Source organism: Vitis riparia, chromosome 19 (assembly GCF_004353265.1).
Source record: "Vitis riparia cultivar Riparia Gloire de Montpellier isolate 1030 chromosome 19, EGFV_Vit.rip_1.0, whole genome shotgun sequence".
Lineage (NCBI taxonomy): Eukaryota > Viridiplantae > Streptophyta > Magnoliopsida > Vitales > Vitaceae > Vitis > Vitis riparia.
The window spans coordinates 20,235,944-20,252,841 of record NC_048449.1 but is presented as its reverse complement, the minus strand read 5'-3'; the positions used below and the strand labels follow the sequence as shown (position 1 = coordinate 20,252,841).

The 16,898-nt window shown below is 35.7% G+C and overlaps 1 pseudogene; it reads left to right on the top strand.

Moving 5' to 3' along the window:
• LOC117908304 overlaps window positions 1-16,898 on the top strand; it is a 68,658-nt pseudogene that overhangs the window by 2,104 nt on the left and 49,656 nt on the right.

The window sequence follows — 16,898 nt, the reverse complement described above, 5'->3', positions numbered from 1 at the left end:
GGCAAGCTTGATGAAAGTGCTGAGAAAGGTGTTTTTGTTGGGTATGTAGCAGAATCAAAAGGTTACAGAATTTATAACTTGAGTAGAATGAAAATTGTGATAAGTAGAGATGTGCACTTTGATGAAAATTCCTACTTGAATTAAGACTTGAAGAAAGTCCATAAATGTGATCAAACCACTCCATCTATTCTTGAACCAGTAGTAGAAAGTACAAGTATTGAAGATCCACTTGATGTTGAAGCAACTTTAGACACACCAGTGTTTAAGGCAAGTCCATCATCTGATGTGGATGAGAGGTGCAATCTTGTACATGTTGAGCCTACATGTTACACAGAAGCTGTAAGATTTACAGAATGGATTAAGGCTATGAAAGCTAAAATTGATGTTATTAAAAGAAATGGGACTTGGAAATTGACAGAATTACTTGAAGCTAAGAAGGCAATTGGTGTGAAATGGGTTTTCAGAACCAAATTCAATTCAGATGGTTCAATCTTCAAGCACAATGCTAGATTGGTTGTGAAGGGTTTTGCTCAAGTTGCTGGAGTGGACTATGGTGATACATTTGCACTAGTAGCCAAACATGACACTATAAGGTTGCTACTTGCACTTGCTGGTCAAATGGGATGGAAAGTGTACCATTTAGATGTTAAGTCAGCTTTTCTAAATGGTATACTTCTTGAAGAAATTTATGTTCAACAACCAGAAGACTTTGAGGTTACTGGGCATGAACACAAAGTGTAGAAGGTGCACAAGGCTCTCTATGGTTTAAAGCAAGCACCAAAGGCCTGGTATAGCAGAATTAACTCTCACCTAATCCAACTTGGATTTAGGAGGAGTGAAAATGAAGCTACTTTGTATTTGAAACAAAATAAGGATGGTTTGCAATTGGTAGTGTCACTTTATGTTGATGACATGCTAGTGACTGGAAGCAATGTACGATTACTGGCTGAGTTCAAAATGGAAATGCAAGATGTATTTGAGATGTCTGACCTTGGTATCATGAACTACTTCCTTGGAATGGAAATATACCAATACAACTTGGGTATCTTCATTTCATAGAGAAAATATATTGTTGATATTCTCAAGAAATTCAAGCTAGAATCATGCAAAGAAGTAGCAACTCCGCTGACACAAAATGAGAAAATTTCAAAGAATGATGGTGAGAAACTTGAGGAACCCTCTGCATATAGAAGCTTGGTAGGCAGCCTACTATACTTGACAGCAACTAGACTTGACTTGATGTTTTTAGTTGGTTTGCTTTCAAGATTCATGAGTTCACCTAGCAATGTTCACATAGGAGTTGCAAAAAGGGTGCCAAAGTATGTTAGAGGTACAAAAAATCTTGGCATCTGGTATTTAAAGATAGGAGAAGTTAAGCTAGATGGCTATGCTGATAGTGATTGGGCAGGAAGTGTTGATGCCATGAAGAGCACTTCAGGTTATGTATTTACATTCGGTTCAGGTGTCATTTGCTGGAATTCAAGAAAGCAAGAAGTCGTGGCATAATCAACTGTAGAAGCTGAGTATATCTTCTTAGCAGCTGCTGCAAATCAAGGAATATGGTTAAGGAAATTGCTTGCTAATCTAGGCTAGGAACAAAACTCACCAACAGAGCTTTACCGTGATAACAAGTCAGCCATTGCCATTGCCATAAATCCTGTCTAACATGGCAGGACCAAGCACATAAATGTAAAATTTCACTCTATAAGGGAAGCTGAAAATAATTCACTTGTTAAGTTGCATTATTGCTCAACTGATGTGCAACTTGTTGATATAATGACTAAGGCACTTCCTAAATCAAGACTGGAGTTCCTAAGGTTGAAACTTGACATGTCTAAGGAAAATATCAAGGAAGAGTGTTAGAAATCATGAGAGTTTGCCTCTGAAGTTTGAAAAAGTCTCAGTTAGACTTAGTTTTGTTGTTGTTTCATATCAGATTCTTACTCCATAATTTTCTGTTTTTAGTTAGTAGAAGTGGTTCCAATAAAATCTGACAGTAGCTGAGATTTTTTTGCAATTTTCGTTTGGTTGTAAGCCTATAAATAGGCATTCTCATTTGTGAAATAGATGCGTGCCTTCCTTCAATTCTTAGCTCTCAAATTATTTATTTTTCTCTACAAGTTCTATTTTTTTTCCCTACAGATTCTGATAGTACCAAGTTTAGTTAATTAATGCTCTCTGCAGCTTCTTAATGAAGCTCCAATATTACTCCAACAAATACAAAGCAAAGCACTCTCTCACTCAATAATATAAAACAAAAAACAAAGCGAAGAAAAAAAAAAGGAGAGCAATCCATTCTTATAATAACAAATTTAAATTAACAATAGAAAGAAAGAAAAAAAAGTTTTCCCTTATGTGGGGCTCTCTTATTCTCTCACATGTAAAGCTCAAAGAACCATTTTTAGGTCTACATAGAGGATATTAGCCCAAATTTGTAATCTTGTTGCTTTTATACTACTAATAGGATATGTATTTATTTTGATTTATTGTTTTGAATTTAATTTTTTTTTTGATAATTTATAATTATTTCATGTGTAAAAAGTTATTTGACTTAGAATCAAATCATCAAAGCGTTGTACTAGGTAATGTAATTTTATAAAATACAAATATTTTTATAATATAAATTTTATATTATGTAAAATATTGTTTTGCAATTGTAATAAGGCAAGTATATCAATTTAATATGTTAGTATTTTTCATATATTAAAAAAAATAAAATATAAAAAATAAAAGTACTTAAGTATTAGAACTAAATTAGGGAATACCATGCATTCAAAATTTCAAATTTCAAATACGAGATATTATAATCATAATTAAAAGTTAGTAGAGTTCAATTTTTTTATTTGGTAAAAACTATGTAAATTTTAGTTGATTAAAATCATTGATTTTTCAAAATTCAAGAAAATATTAAAAAAATAATATGTTAAAATTTGGTTATCTTGAAAAATATGAGTGTAAAAAATAATAAATTTTTTTGAGAAGTTTAGGAAGGGTGGGTAGACTTGTAGCCCACCAATTTTCTTAAAAAATTAAACTTGTAGGATTTTGACCCACAATGCATATCATTTACTATGCAATGCAATTATTGCAATATGAATATATTGACTTATATTATTATTATTTGTTTGTGCAAACATTTTCACTAGGGTGGATGATGAATTATTTAAAGAAAATAACACTGAATATCCAAAAATTAAGGAAAACAAATATCATTTCCTAAAATTAAGGGAATACAATTTTATTTATATTTGATTGCTTTCATTTAAGGAATTATAAATTGAAACAAATTCATACCCATTATACGCTCATTTTGTGTATCTCTTTAATTATTTTCTTTTTATATATATTTTTTATTATTTCCCTTGATATGCCCCTTAAGTTGCAGTGAGAATATATACAGATGCCTAACTTGCCTCAAACATGGTGAAAACATTTTTTGGCAAAGACTTGGTAAAAATCTCATGTTATTATGATTATATTTTACTTTGGAATATTGTAATGCCCAATAAGGGTGAAACCTTTGTCCCTTGAATTGAAATTTCTACCTCCACAAAAAGAAGAAGAAAGCTTGAGTATGCTTTAGGAATGTTTTTTCCTTTTTATTTTTATTTTTTGGGTAGCGACTGATAGTTCATGTTCTTAAAGAGCTAGTATGAATTGGTTAAAAGAAGGATAAAGTAGTTTATTAAGCATAACAAGTAAAAAAAAATTCATATCTTTATTTTAAACTATGAGTGAATAGGAAAATTTTATCATAGTCTGTAATTAAGTTTTTGATTGTGGTGAGATTATCGCATATATTTTTGAAAGTCTCTTAAATATTCTTTTAAGAGACCATGACCCCCTTTTTTCTTAGAGAATCATCAACTTATTTTTCAAATTTATTTTTTTCTCAATTGTAACAAGAAGTAAGTGTTCTTTAAGAGAAGTCTATCCTTCATATACCATTTCAACACCAAAGATCATATTCAAAATGTCTTCCTTCATAATTCTAAGAAGCCTTAAAGTAAGAAACCCATCGTTGTTGATTCATAGTTGGCATTGTAAGATAAAACTTTTGATTTCTTTATCATTCTTAATTTATTTAGTAAGTTTTTCTCTGTTTAAGAGATGATGAAGAATAATAATGTTACAAACTAAGGGGTTGATTTGGTTTTGCCACAGTAGGAGGTTTATGGTATTTAGCTTGATTGTGATCAAACTATAACACTAGTAGAAGACTGGGATATTAAGGTTGAATTTTTTTACTTAAAGAGGAAAACATGATTTGTGAGACTAGACCAAGTCTTTTATGACATTTGACTGCTCCCATTTGGATAACTCATCATTTGACTTGATAATAAGGGAGCCTTTTGGAGAATGCCTGAGTTTAAGCCTTCTTCCTTGGCTCTAATACCATGTTAGACAACTAATTTGCCCAAAAGCTTTAACTTATAGGATTTAAGCTTGTAATACATATCAATCATCAACACCCACCCTAATCACATATAACATCCTTTGGGCTTATAGAAGAGTTTAATAAATTGAGAAAATAAACAAGTGATGAGGTTTGAATTTATGACCTCCCATGAAACAAGACTTTGGTACCATGATAAGTTTGATAATTTGACAATGGAAGTGCTAAGTTCTATTACGTCCCATTTCCACCCATTGTTGATATTTTCATGTTGAATTTTGCCTAAAATTGGTTCATCTATTTAAAATATCATTGAGCTTTGGAATAAAATTACTTCATTTGACTTTCCATGCACTATTCTATTTCCATATGCTTTAATACTTGAAATTTTGAAAAAAATCCTTGATATTTCACACTTTTTTTTTTTTATACGTGTGAGAGTCATAAAAAAACATAAAAAGGACTCAAATATCCACGATTTTCATAATTACATACCACATTTATAGGTCCTTAAACATACATAATTATATTTATATATATATTTTTTCCATCAGACATAATTTTCTAAAAAAAGAAATAAATAAAAAAGAGTAAACTAAGAGAGGAACCTTATTTCCTTGTTTGCTTTTGCCATATACATGTATTGAGAGAGAGAGAGAGAGAGAGAGAGAGAGACACACACACACACTAGCATAACAAAAAACATTTATATATTTTTAAATTCTTTTTATTTTAAAAGTAATAAAATTAAGAAGGAATAAGGGAAACAAATTTAATAAGTTTAAACTTATTTTGTATTGTTGTTTTTTTTTCCTCTTAAAATTTTCTAGTTGTACTATACCTAAAACCATCCATGATAAAATGGAAATAATAAAAAAGAAACATAAAATCAAACTCATAATGAGGAATATGCTCTAATCTATAATTTCAAAAACCAAGAGCAATCAAATATTAATAATATTTGATTTTTTTAATTTTAGGAAATAATATGTATTTTTTTAATAAGATTTATTGAATGAGTCAACTAATTATCAACCTTTTATATTAAAAAATAAAAATTAATATGACATTATTGTAATAGGGTGAAATTATGTTATTCTAAATGCTCCCTATTGAACACCAATGTCCCAACCAAACCCATGATCTAGTTGTTGTTGATAGACCACAAGCACATCATATTACAATATTGTGGTTTCATTGCAAGACATAAGAAACATTATAACAAGACCTAATTAACTATTGAAAAATTTTCATTTGGTGTTTAATGTCAACTTTAAAATTGTATCTTGGATATGAAGAAAACATATTTTGATTCATAATCTTTAACTTTAATATGGTTTGAAGATCTTTAAGTAATTTTCTTGATTGTTACCCTTGACCTTTAGTACTCTCTACTTTCTATCTTACGTAGTCCTTAGTGAATAGGTATGGAAATATTTTCAAAAGCTGTAAATGAAGAGAGGGACCAAAAACTCTTCTATACATAGGTGGTTTATGGTTCTCCTATCAATGAACCTTTAATTAGATAATTTGAACTTTTCTTTTATTAATGTTTGGAATGTGAACTTAATAAGTTTTGTGTATTTTCAAGATAAATCTAATTTAATATTACCAACATTCATGCGTGGGAAAAGAAAACTTATAAATGTGGTCATGAAGACCACTTTTGGTTTCAATATTTTATGACTTGGTCTATAATAATGACTTAAGTTTTACTTTTTTAGGTTCATTAAATGATGACTCATAATCACAATTACTCTAAATTCCAAATAGTTTAAGCTTGAATAAAAAACTACTAATATAAATTATAGCGGCTTACATTACTCTTTCAATGTAATTTTGAATATGCACCATAATATGAACAATTGTCTTGTTCAAACAACGTTCAGTGAAGAATTTGAGTTAAAATAATTCTATTATCCGCATGAATTTTAATAGTCCAACTTTAATGTCAATTATATGATAATCTTGTTTTGTATATTATTCTATCAAAATGTACACATAATGGAAACAAGATTCAATATAATAATTATAAACAATAAAAAGATCTTATAATATCTCAATTTAAAATCCTTAGACAAAATATGTAGACCCATGTTATAAATATGTTTCTTAAGATCTTTGGTGTCAATGTTTTAGCCAAATGATTTAAAGCCCATTTTTAATTATACTTTAAAGTATTTTACTTAAGATTACCTTCCTTTAAATTTATTTAATTTTGACCTCCAAAATAATGAATTGAGATGGTATAAGAAAATGAAAATTGCAATTAACCAACATCCTTAAGAAGTATACCATATACTTTTTTATTACAAAAAAACATGAGAAAAAAAAAAGTGAAATAAAAAGAAGCTTTGAAATTCACATACAAAAACTTACATTGGATTTAAGTACTAGAAAGGAAGTCATTGAAACATCACATTTGAATAACTTCAAAAGGACTAGCAAACAACAAGCATAAAAAACATCCAACCATGTAGTTGACAAAAAGCTTGAGAACAAAAATTAGCAGTTGATATTCAAGGAAAAAATTATTATGTTGTAATTGTTATGAGGATTGAAAGTAAGCTACATTGATTTAGAAAACGAATGCATTTCAAGGGCATTTAGAAGTTGTAAGTGTTATAACCGGTTATTTAGACTTTGAAATAAAACTTTAAGAACCACTAGTAATTGAGATCATGGAGGACTTTGCATCCATCATTCATTTTTCAATCAGTCATCTATCTAATTAATTGTAACATAATGCATTGTAATGATTGAAGATTGAGCCTGACCTTTTAAGTTTGCATGTATAAGAAGTTAAATACAATTCTTCCTCTTCCTCATTCATTCCAAGAAATTTCTCTTACATGAGCTACACTTATTTCAACAAGAAAAAAATTAAAATTAATCATTGAAAAATAAGAAGGATAAAACCCTATGAAAATACAAAATTGTTAGATAAAGCATGTGAAACATACTTTTCAACTATCTTGAACATAATAATCATCTCCAAGACTTGCATTGCACCCTGCCAATGAAAATCTCACCACATCCTCTTTCATATTACACATACAAGTTGCCTACTTTTCCTACAAATAATCAAACAAGAATTAATTATTTGAAATTCGCCACATTAAAAAAAAAAATGAAATTAGGCTTGCACAATATTTCCTTATAATTGAAACCTTCTAGTTAACAATTACATTAATGCATAAATATCATTAGTGTACTAAAAAAAAGTATAAATCTATAAAATTCCAATACAAATATATATTTGCAATATAATTGCTAAATTAATCAAGATAAAAGTATAAACTAATATTATAAAAAATTTAAAGTACAAGAAATACTAAAATACCTAATCCATGACCTCTAATGAGATATTATGTGATGCTTATACAACTTATTGATACTTTGTTGCAAATAAGGACCAAAATATAAAATTTAAACCCATGATGAAGTTTTTGACAAATTAACTATAAAATAATATGAGAAAATAAAAGCTAATCTTAAATAAGAAAAACATCCAAGACGGGGGTGAATTGAGTTTTTAAAAAATTCTTTTTAAACACAACAAATTTAAGCACAAGAGAAGCAAATATAAAGAGATAGAGTTAGAGAAATCAAACTTAGATTTTATAATGGTTTGGAACTTCCTTGCCTACATCCACTCTCCTCAAGCTCCTAATTGAGTGAGGGTTCGACTAACTTGAAGCTTTAACCAAGCTTCTAATCACCTTTACACTTGGATTCCGCCTCCAATGGGCTCTTATACAATTTCTTTAAGTTTCAATTCACTTGAAGGCTTTAACACTCAATTAATAGATTCGAATCTCTCAACCTAGCTCAACAAAGGCTCAAATACAACTCAAGGCTAGGATGAATCACAAAGGTGCACTAAAGGATATGCAAATGGGATTTAATGCTCCAAGAAAAGAAATGAGAGCTTTTAAGGCAAGAACAAGTAGGTAAACAAATAAATGTAGGTGTTCTCTTGCTCATAAATGAAGTGAAGCTCTTTATTTATAGGTTTCTAACCTCGACAGCCAAGAAAACCAAAAAACAGCCTCAATCGGTCGAGCTGGGGGTTAACCAGTTCACTAGCCATTGAAGCATTTAATGCTTAGTAGGTGACCGTTACCCTCAACTAGACCTCGAGCGGAGGTCGACCGGGAAGACACATACCTTGACTGGGAAGGAAAGACTATTGGAAGAGAGATAGTGCTATTTTTCACTCCTCGATCGAGAAGAGGGAATTGGTCGACCGATACCCCTAGCCAGTGTCTCGACTAGTTCATCATTTTTGGCCCGAAAACCTATCTTTTTCTAGTATTTTCTTTTCTAACTCTTATGTAAGGTTTTTAGGTAAATTAATATGCCAATTTTGAAGTGATTTGCCTAAGGTTCATTTGATAAAACTAGGGTTTTGATGAAACTGTAACTTTAAAAAATAAACCGACTTTTTCAAAGATGCATGAAATGATATGTAAATCCTAAGTGTACCCATGCATTCACCTTACATATGTTTCCTATGATTAAAGGTCTTCCAAAGGTCTTGATCTTGCACCCATTTGGTTCTTTGATGAATTTCCAAATTAACATCTGAATTTTTTTATAATTCAAACCAATTAGTAACTTAACCATGGTTTGTTATCATCAAAACTTGATTAAGAGAACCCTTGGGCTAACAATTCCCATTTTTTGATGATGACAAACCTTGGTTATCTAGGAGAAGAAGAATCTCCCCCTTAAACCAATCATGGGTCAACAATCAAAATTTACGAAGTTAAAACCATGATAATCAAGACATGCTAGAGAGAATGAATTTACAATAAGAAACAATGTAAGTCATGAAACATATAAGCATATCGTATATAAGTCAAATGTACAATCCAAACAATGATATGACAATGATATGCATGTAAGCCTCCTATAGACTCTTAGATCCTAAATATCTTCCCATTTTGGCAACATCAAAAAGGAACAAAGGGGGTCTCTAAGAAATCAAGGTTGAGGAGGTGGAAACACAGAGTGCAGATAAACCATCATCTCCATATGCTGACTCTCCAAGCGATCCTTAATATGCTCAATCCTCTGTTGGAGATGCTTAAACTGTGAGGTGAAGCCAACCTAATGTTGATCTATGCGATCCTCAAGACACTCAAACCTCTACTGGAGATGCTCAAACTGAAAAGTGAAGCCAACCTAATACCGATCCATGCGATCCTCCATGGAGTAGAACTGAGTATCACTGACTATAGCAAACTCCTCCATGCGAGTACCTAAAGAGCTAATTTGAGCAGATAAATCCATCCAAGGAGCATGGTTAGGAGGCGAGAGGTGCCTGAGGAGGCTCAGTGAATGCAAGTCTAGAGGAAGGCTCAGTGAATGTAGGTCCAGAGAAAGACTCAGTGAATGATGGCTGAGTAGATGGTCTCGCTGTATAAGTCGGCTCAAATATCATCTGCTCAGAAAAGGTGACCTCAAATTGAACACCTTTTGACTGAAGTGGAGGAATGTGGAGCTCGGGCTCTTTCTACTGATAGCCACTCTTGCGGTCTACTCCACCCTCCATCTCTCTAATCTCTGCCTTCTTCTCTACTCCGGGATGTGTCTGTTCTTGTCCCCGGGCCTATGTTGGTTCTCTCTCTACTCTCCTAACCTAAGAACCATCGGGGACCTTATCAAATTTCATCTACCCCATCGACTGGTCATCATAAGTGTCATAAGCGTTGGGGGCCTCAAAGTCAGTCTCTTTGCTCAAGTTAACGTCAACATCCTTGAACACTTTGGTAAAGAAGCAATCGTAGGGGAGTACGTGAGTCGTGCTCTCACAACATGAGATTATGTGCATCATCATCAAGTACCCCAAGTAGATTAGTCTCCTTGTCAAAATCAAGTCAATGAGAAATGCCTCATAATAAGAGACCTCGTCTCGGTGTCCGCCCTATGGTAGAAAGATAGAATATATCTGTGGACCCCGCATTTCGGCTCAATGCGTTTCCCACTCAATGGCGAGCTCGATTTTTATTTTGAAAAATGATTTTATTGATTAAGAAAAATGACTTGGAGTCGCCACTTATTTTTGTTTTATTTTTAAAGGGCAAACAAAATAAGAAAGAAAACCCTAAGTGCGACTCCTTATTTTGGAAAAGGTGGTCTGTGAAAAACCGGATTGGGTTCGGGGGTCAGGTTACTTATCGGGAAGGTACGGTAAAGACCGTAGCACCCCTCTAAGTCCCTAAAGTCGGGTCTCTACTAATAAAATGAAGCTGACGTGGTAATGGATAAATAAATCAATGAAATACTCAGAGCGAAATATGCACATACGGGAGTCTGAAAATGCACATAGACTAAACAGAGTAGGAATGAGTGTGTACCTGAGCAGCGAACCACTATGCGCTATCAAGAGAGACGGTTAGTGCAAAATAAAGAGCATAAACATAGCTCACATGTCACTAGATCGAGTACAAAATCATCAAAGGCACGCATGACACTCCACTCAAAATTTATTTTTATTTTAAAGAAATTTTATTTGATGTTGGGCCCCCACCAAAGCCCGTTTATTTTTGCATGAATTAATTCCGTAAATTCCATCACTCGGAATTACAGAATTTGATTCTTGCGTATTTTAAAACATTTTAAAAATTAGAGAAAGTCCGAAAGTGGCTTGCCGAAAAGAAAATGGCAACCAAATTTTTATTAAAAAGAGATTTTGAGTGATCCTAAAAATTCTAAAGATGAAAAACTAAAGAGTAGAATTCTTTTAAAATAAAATAAAATAAATAAATAAATAAATAAAAGTAAAGAAAAAGAAATAAAAATTGGAGAATTATTTGCAAAATGAGGTGTGAGAAATTATTTTAAAATTCGAAGATGAAGAAATAATGAGGAAAATGAAGAAAGATGTGGCCTAAAGGTGGCTTATCAAAGGTGGCCATGCGTGGTTGGCTTGGTCTCCTCTGTTATCGGTGAGTGGACTGGCAGAAAACTTCGGGTTCAGTGTCATTGGGTTGGCATCTGGACATAGAAAATGGGAGCTTGCTCACAGCATTAGGGGTTGGCTGTTCTGTATTAGAGAACTCTCCTTTGTGAATAGTTTTCCCATGCCCCTCCATTTTCATGCTCTTGGGTATCACTAACCCCTTTTCACTCCATGCTTGAACTCTCTCTTCCATCCTTGGATGTTGAGGAACACTTTCATTGATGTTGGGAATCCCTTGAGAATTAGTTTTAATCAGGCTTGATTTAGACATATGTAAAGAAGGTAGAAGACTTGCCAACCTTCAGTTCATTCTTCCTTGGACCTGAAAGAAGTTGTCCTGTTTGCCATGTCACTAATTCTTGGAACATCAGGCCAACATTCCAACTGATTCACGACTGGAGGCTCAGCAGCAACATCAGTGCTATCAATAGTAGCATTAGACTCATCTTCTTGATGAACTGAAACAACCTTATCTGGATCGGCATTCTTCCGTGACCTGTTGCAAGGTAGTCAGCTGCACCAAGTCACGAGCACTTCACAACAACAGGAACCTCGTCCTGTGCAGTCATCATGATAATGGGTATGCGTCGCAACTCCTTATCTCGCGTAATGTACTTTAACATCTTCATGTCTTTGGTCATTGGAATTGCTACCGCAGGACTGTAAGAGGCAGCCACCTGTAGCAGTACAAAGTCAACTGACCGGCACCTCATGCAAGGAGGATCTGGAAGCACTTGGAGAATTGTTCTGAACCCCCATGTCGTTTGCTGACAAATTCATCATGGTATTCTTACCCATCGGAAAAACAGAATCTTTACGCAAAACCTTGCGAATGTCTTGCAATCTATTGTGTCCAACATCGGCAGTAGCAATGATTAAAATCTGATATAATTCACACAGAAGTTGGCGCAGCTTCTGGTTGTATATGATCTTCTTCTCAGTCTTGGATAGTGTCATTAGAAGCATGGCTGCACATGCATTTGAGAAAGAATGGAAATGAATGAGTGGAAAATGACCGGGGAATGAGTGATGAAGATATACGGGTTGGGTTGGTGAGAGGAATGGGTATGAAGATGGCAGGTATGATGGATGAAAGGTGGATTGGGAACATGGGCAGTGGGTTTAACGGGTTAGGAATTAAGGACGGTGGTGACTGCGCTTAATGGGAGAATATAGAATGGGGAACGGGAAATGGAGGATGGAGGATGGATGATGAGTGATGGAGAGGGGAGTGTAATGACGGGCAGGGCATGAATTTGGTGAGTGAGCTACAGGGCATGAAGGGTGGAAAGGTAGCGAGATGAAATGGGTTGGATGGGTGTGGTTGAATGGGTATGGAGGGTTTGCATGGATCCAATGGGTACGGAGATTGTGAATGGCAGCCATGGGTGCATAAGTGAGGGATGGGTACGTGAAGGTGGCGAGTTTGCATGGGATAGATTGTGGGGTGATGGATATGTAGGGATGAGGAGAGGTTCAGAGACATGGGTATGGGTTAGTTGGATGAGTAGAAGTGGAGTGATAGAAATGGGCTTGATAGGTGTGAAGGAAAGGATGTGAACAACATGGGAGAATGTAGGCGCGGAATCAATGGATTGGATGAAGGAGGTTAGTGAAAAATGGGTATAGGTTAGTGGGACGAGTGACAGAATATGGAGATGAGAGGGGCATAAGGGATGTGAGGTGATGAGAGAAGCATGGGTATTCTGTATTGGAAGGTGAATAAGTGGATAAGGTGGGTAGGAGTCATGGGTGGAAGGCATGCAGGGTTAGAAAGGATGGGTATGGGCTTAGTGGAATGAGTAATGAAGAGAAACGGGTCTACTGGGTATGAAAAATGGGTATGTGCATTGGGGATAGGAAGGACGTGGAATTAGAAAAAAAAACGGTTAAGTGAGAGATAGACTAGGATAGCTAGAAAAATGATTAAATGGAGGTGGCAATATGTGAAACTTTCATGCACTTGCAGCACATGAACAGCTGCATCTTCACAATTTTCAAATCCATCACATTTGAAATCCCATTCAGAAGTTCCTTCTCAGAATTCAAGACCTGTTAACCATCCTTGGAAATGATTACACTTGCGCCCCATCATCTGGCCGGCATATGTTGCGCCTAAACAGTGGCAAGGGTATTGACACATGAATTAACATACTGCTCTGACGTCTGATTTTGTTAATTAATCAGGAAGCTCAATGGCGTGGTTTGTATGGATGATGGAATCAAGATCTGCAGCTTTAGACTCTTCCACATCCTAGGCAAATCATCATTCTTCAAGAACCAATTCTGCAAGTCCAGTAGCAAGGAATAGATTTCGAGAAGCCAGGAACAGGTCCAATCAATGGTTTGCCATCAGGCATGTAAGGGTGTACTCCTTCTCTCACTTCTCTACTTCAAGTGATATCATTCAGAGGCAGTTCTTTTAAAGAGAGGAAGAACACCCTAGCTCGTTCCTATATGGGATCAAGTATATACTCATTTACACTTGTATCAAATCCAGAAAATTTGGCGGCTGCTCCCCAGAACAAGGTTTCCCATTGTGTCCATGGTGGCTGTCATTGAAATAGACAAGGCTTGCCCTTGATCTCTTGATGCTGGACTGGTGGTATGCTGAGCTGCAACTTCATGATCAGTATATCCCACCTCCATCAGACCATGTTTCAGTTGGAGGAAATTGAAATTCTCTAGCACAAGCAGGTGACCTCCGGGATTTTACAGGGACATCCAACACAACTTCTGAATTTCTAATTAAATCACGTATTAAAAACCCATTCCCACAGCCAGCTGCCACAATAATGGCCTTCATCTTTTAGGAACCAATACCAGTAATTCACCAACAAATCCCACTATTCATTCTCTGCAATTCTACCTGGTACCTCTTCTTCAAGGTGGATAACATGTCCATTACCTGAATGGGGTGCTTTGGAGGAAGACCACCAAACCTAGGCTTCAGAAAGAGAATGTAATAGAGCCTCGGACTGGACTTTCAAGATGATTTCATCCCTGCAGAGACATCTTAGATTGGGGTTTTCAAGTTATGGCACTATGCTCTGCTCTCACCGCATCCCTGAATATGGCAATCCCCATTCTAAGCAGAGTATTCCAGTGATTCCTTGAGCCATGCAACGACATCTTCCCAGATTCACAAAATGTGCCCATACCCAAACCAGGAGCAGTACTAGCCAAGACTCTTCTCCTTGGGCATACCAGTGACCACCGAGAATAGAGGGTAAACAACAATGAAGCAAGGACCCAAAACAGAGTATAAAATGAATCCCCAGAAAACAATGACCCAAGCCCGTCTTATATTGAAGCCATAGGACTTATGCATAGGTGGGAAAAGAAACCAGATGGAAACGAGATTTAAACCATATACGAATGAGATTAAAGGATCTCACTCAAACACACAAAGGATATCAAAAGAAGATTTCTCATTTTAAATCAAACCTCACATGAAGAACAGGGAGTAGATATGTCACAATAAGGTCACAGCAACCCCAAAAGAAACATTAATGGCAATCAAAATGAGGTCTAGCAAACGTACCTGAGAACGTTCCCTTTTTTCCCTCTGTCTCAGCTCTTCCTTATCTGGATAACTCTCTCTAGCAGCTTTCCCCTAAGCTCCAGGGATCTCCTCTCTCCCAAAGCCTCTGCTACTACTCACCATCTCCCGCTTGTTCTCACAGAAACGCTGCCATCTCTCTCCCTCCAAAGCCTCCTTGAAAAAGCACCCTCCTGAAAAAGCACCACCTAAAAAAGCACCACGGTTCCTGCAGCTGCCAGCCACACTCATACGCTCCTCTCTCCAACAGAAAAAGGCACCCTCTCTCCTCCTCTAGACGCTCCATCGCAACGGCCTGCTACTCCTCAACAGAAACGCACTCCTCTCTGAAGATCCCCTCTAGGTGTCAACCATTCATTGGCTCCTTCAGCTCCACTACCTGATTCACTGAAAGCCAATTACCAGGTGACACGTGGTTCCTTGAGATTGTGACACCTGTCCAAAGTCAGCTGCAGAAAATGAGCCCCAAATGGGGGTCTACAATATCATATGGTGTAGCACTCTGTTGATGATAGTCAAGCTGTGGACTGAGGGTTTGTCAATCCCTTGGGCGTCTGCAAGTTTGCAAATCCTCTAAATGGCCTCTCTAGGCTTGAATCCTGACACAATTGGCCAAATATTGGACTTGTACACTTTGAGTCCAATCGGAGCAATATAAAAAATGTGACAGATGTTCTTTGGGTCTAGACAGATTTCGACTCCTCTGACAGTAGAAATGATAGGGCCACCCATGCCATAAGTTACCCTCGAATAAAATGCTAGCACCAAAGTAGGGAAAATCGGCTTTGAAATAGTCACCACGGGCAGCCAACCCATCCTAGTGAAAATGCCCTCTAGTTCAAAATGCTGAAGTTGGGGAAAATTAATATTTCTCCCTGGAACTACTCGTCTCTGAGCAAAGTGTTGCTTGTACCGTTGGTAGCCCTCCATGGAACTAAATAAAAAGGTGTCAAACCTCGCCTTTCAACATGCCTTCGACTGAGACGACTCAGCTAGGTGTTTGCCCTGTGCCTTAGAGGCAACGAACTCTAGCCTAGAAGCCATGAGAAAGAAGAAACAAGGGAGTAGGGGTTGGTAGAGAGAGAAATGCTCACAACTGAAACCCTAAGCGTGTGGAAATGGAGAGGAAGTTGACTGTGACGCATGGGAGGAAGAGAAGGCAGCCCAAATTCGAAGCCCTAGCCTCCAAACTTCCCAAAAATCCAATCCAAAGCCTTTAATATGCTGCAATGACCTCACAAATCACTATTTGACAATTGAATCGGTAGAGCTCTTGAAGAACCAGAGGAAATGGGTGAGAACATGAAGTGTGAGAGTCTCTTTAAAACCCCAATCCTAACAAACCGATTGATTGGTCTTGGTTGATCGACCGCTTGGTCAACGCGGTCAATGTTTTGATTTTTCAAAATTTTGCGTACTTTCTCAATTTGTGATCCCCTTCTGCCATTTTTAGTTGAAATCCTTAATTTTTTATGCCCAATGCCAAGGGAATTTTGAATTTTGGTCCAAATTTGACCATTATCTAAGTATCTCTATATGATGCATATAACATGAAATTCATGCAATCAGAAGACATATTCATCAAGAATTCTTTGAGCAAACATTAGATCATAAAGAAATCATCCCTAGTTGTCTTCTGATATCAACAAATTGTTCTTCACTTAGAGGTTTTGTAAAGATATCGACAAGTTGATCTTTTGTGCTTACAAATTCAAGTGTTATGTCATCCTTTTGTGCATGATCACTAAGAAAATGATGTCTAAGAAAATGATGTCTAATCTCTGTATGCTTAGTCCTAGAGTGTTGCACGGGATTTTTTGATATACTTATGACACTAGTATTATCACATTTAATAACAACATGCTCAAAAGATAAATCAAAACCACTAAGAGTTTGTTTCATCCAAAGGATTTGTGCACAACATGAAACGATTGCTATGTATTCAGCTTCTGCCGTTGACAAAACTACCA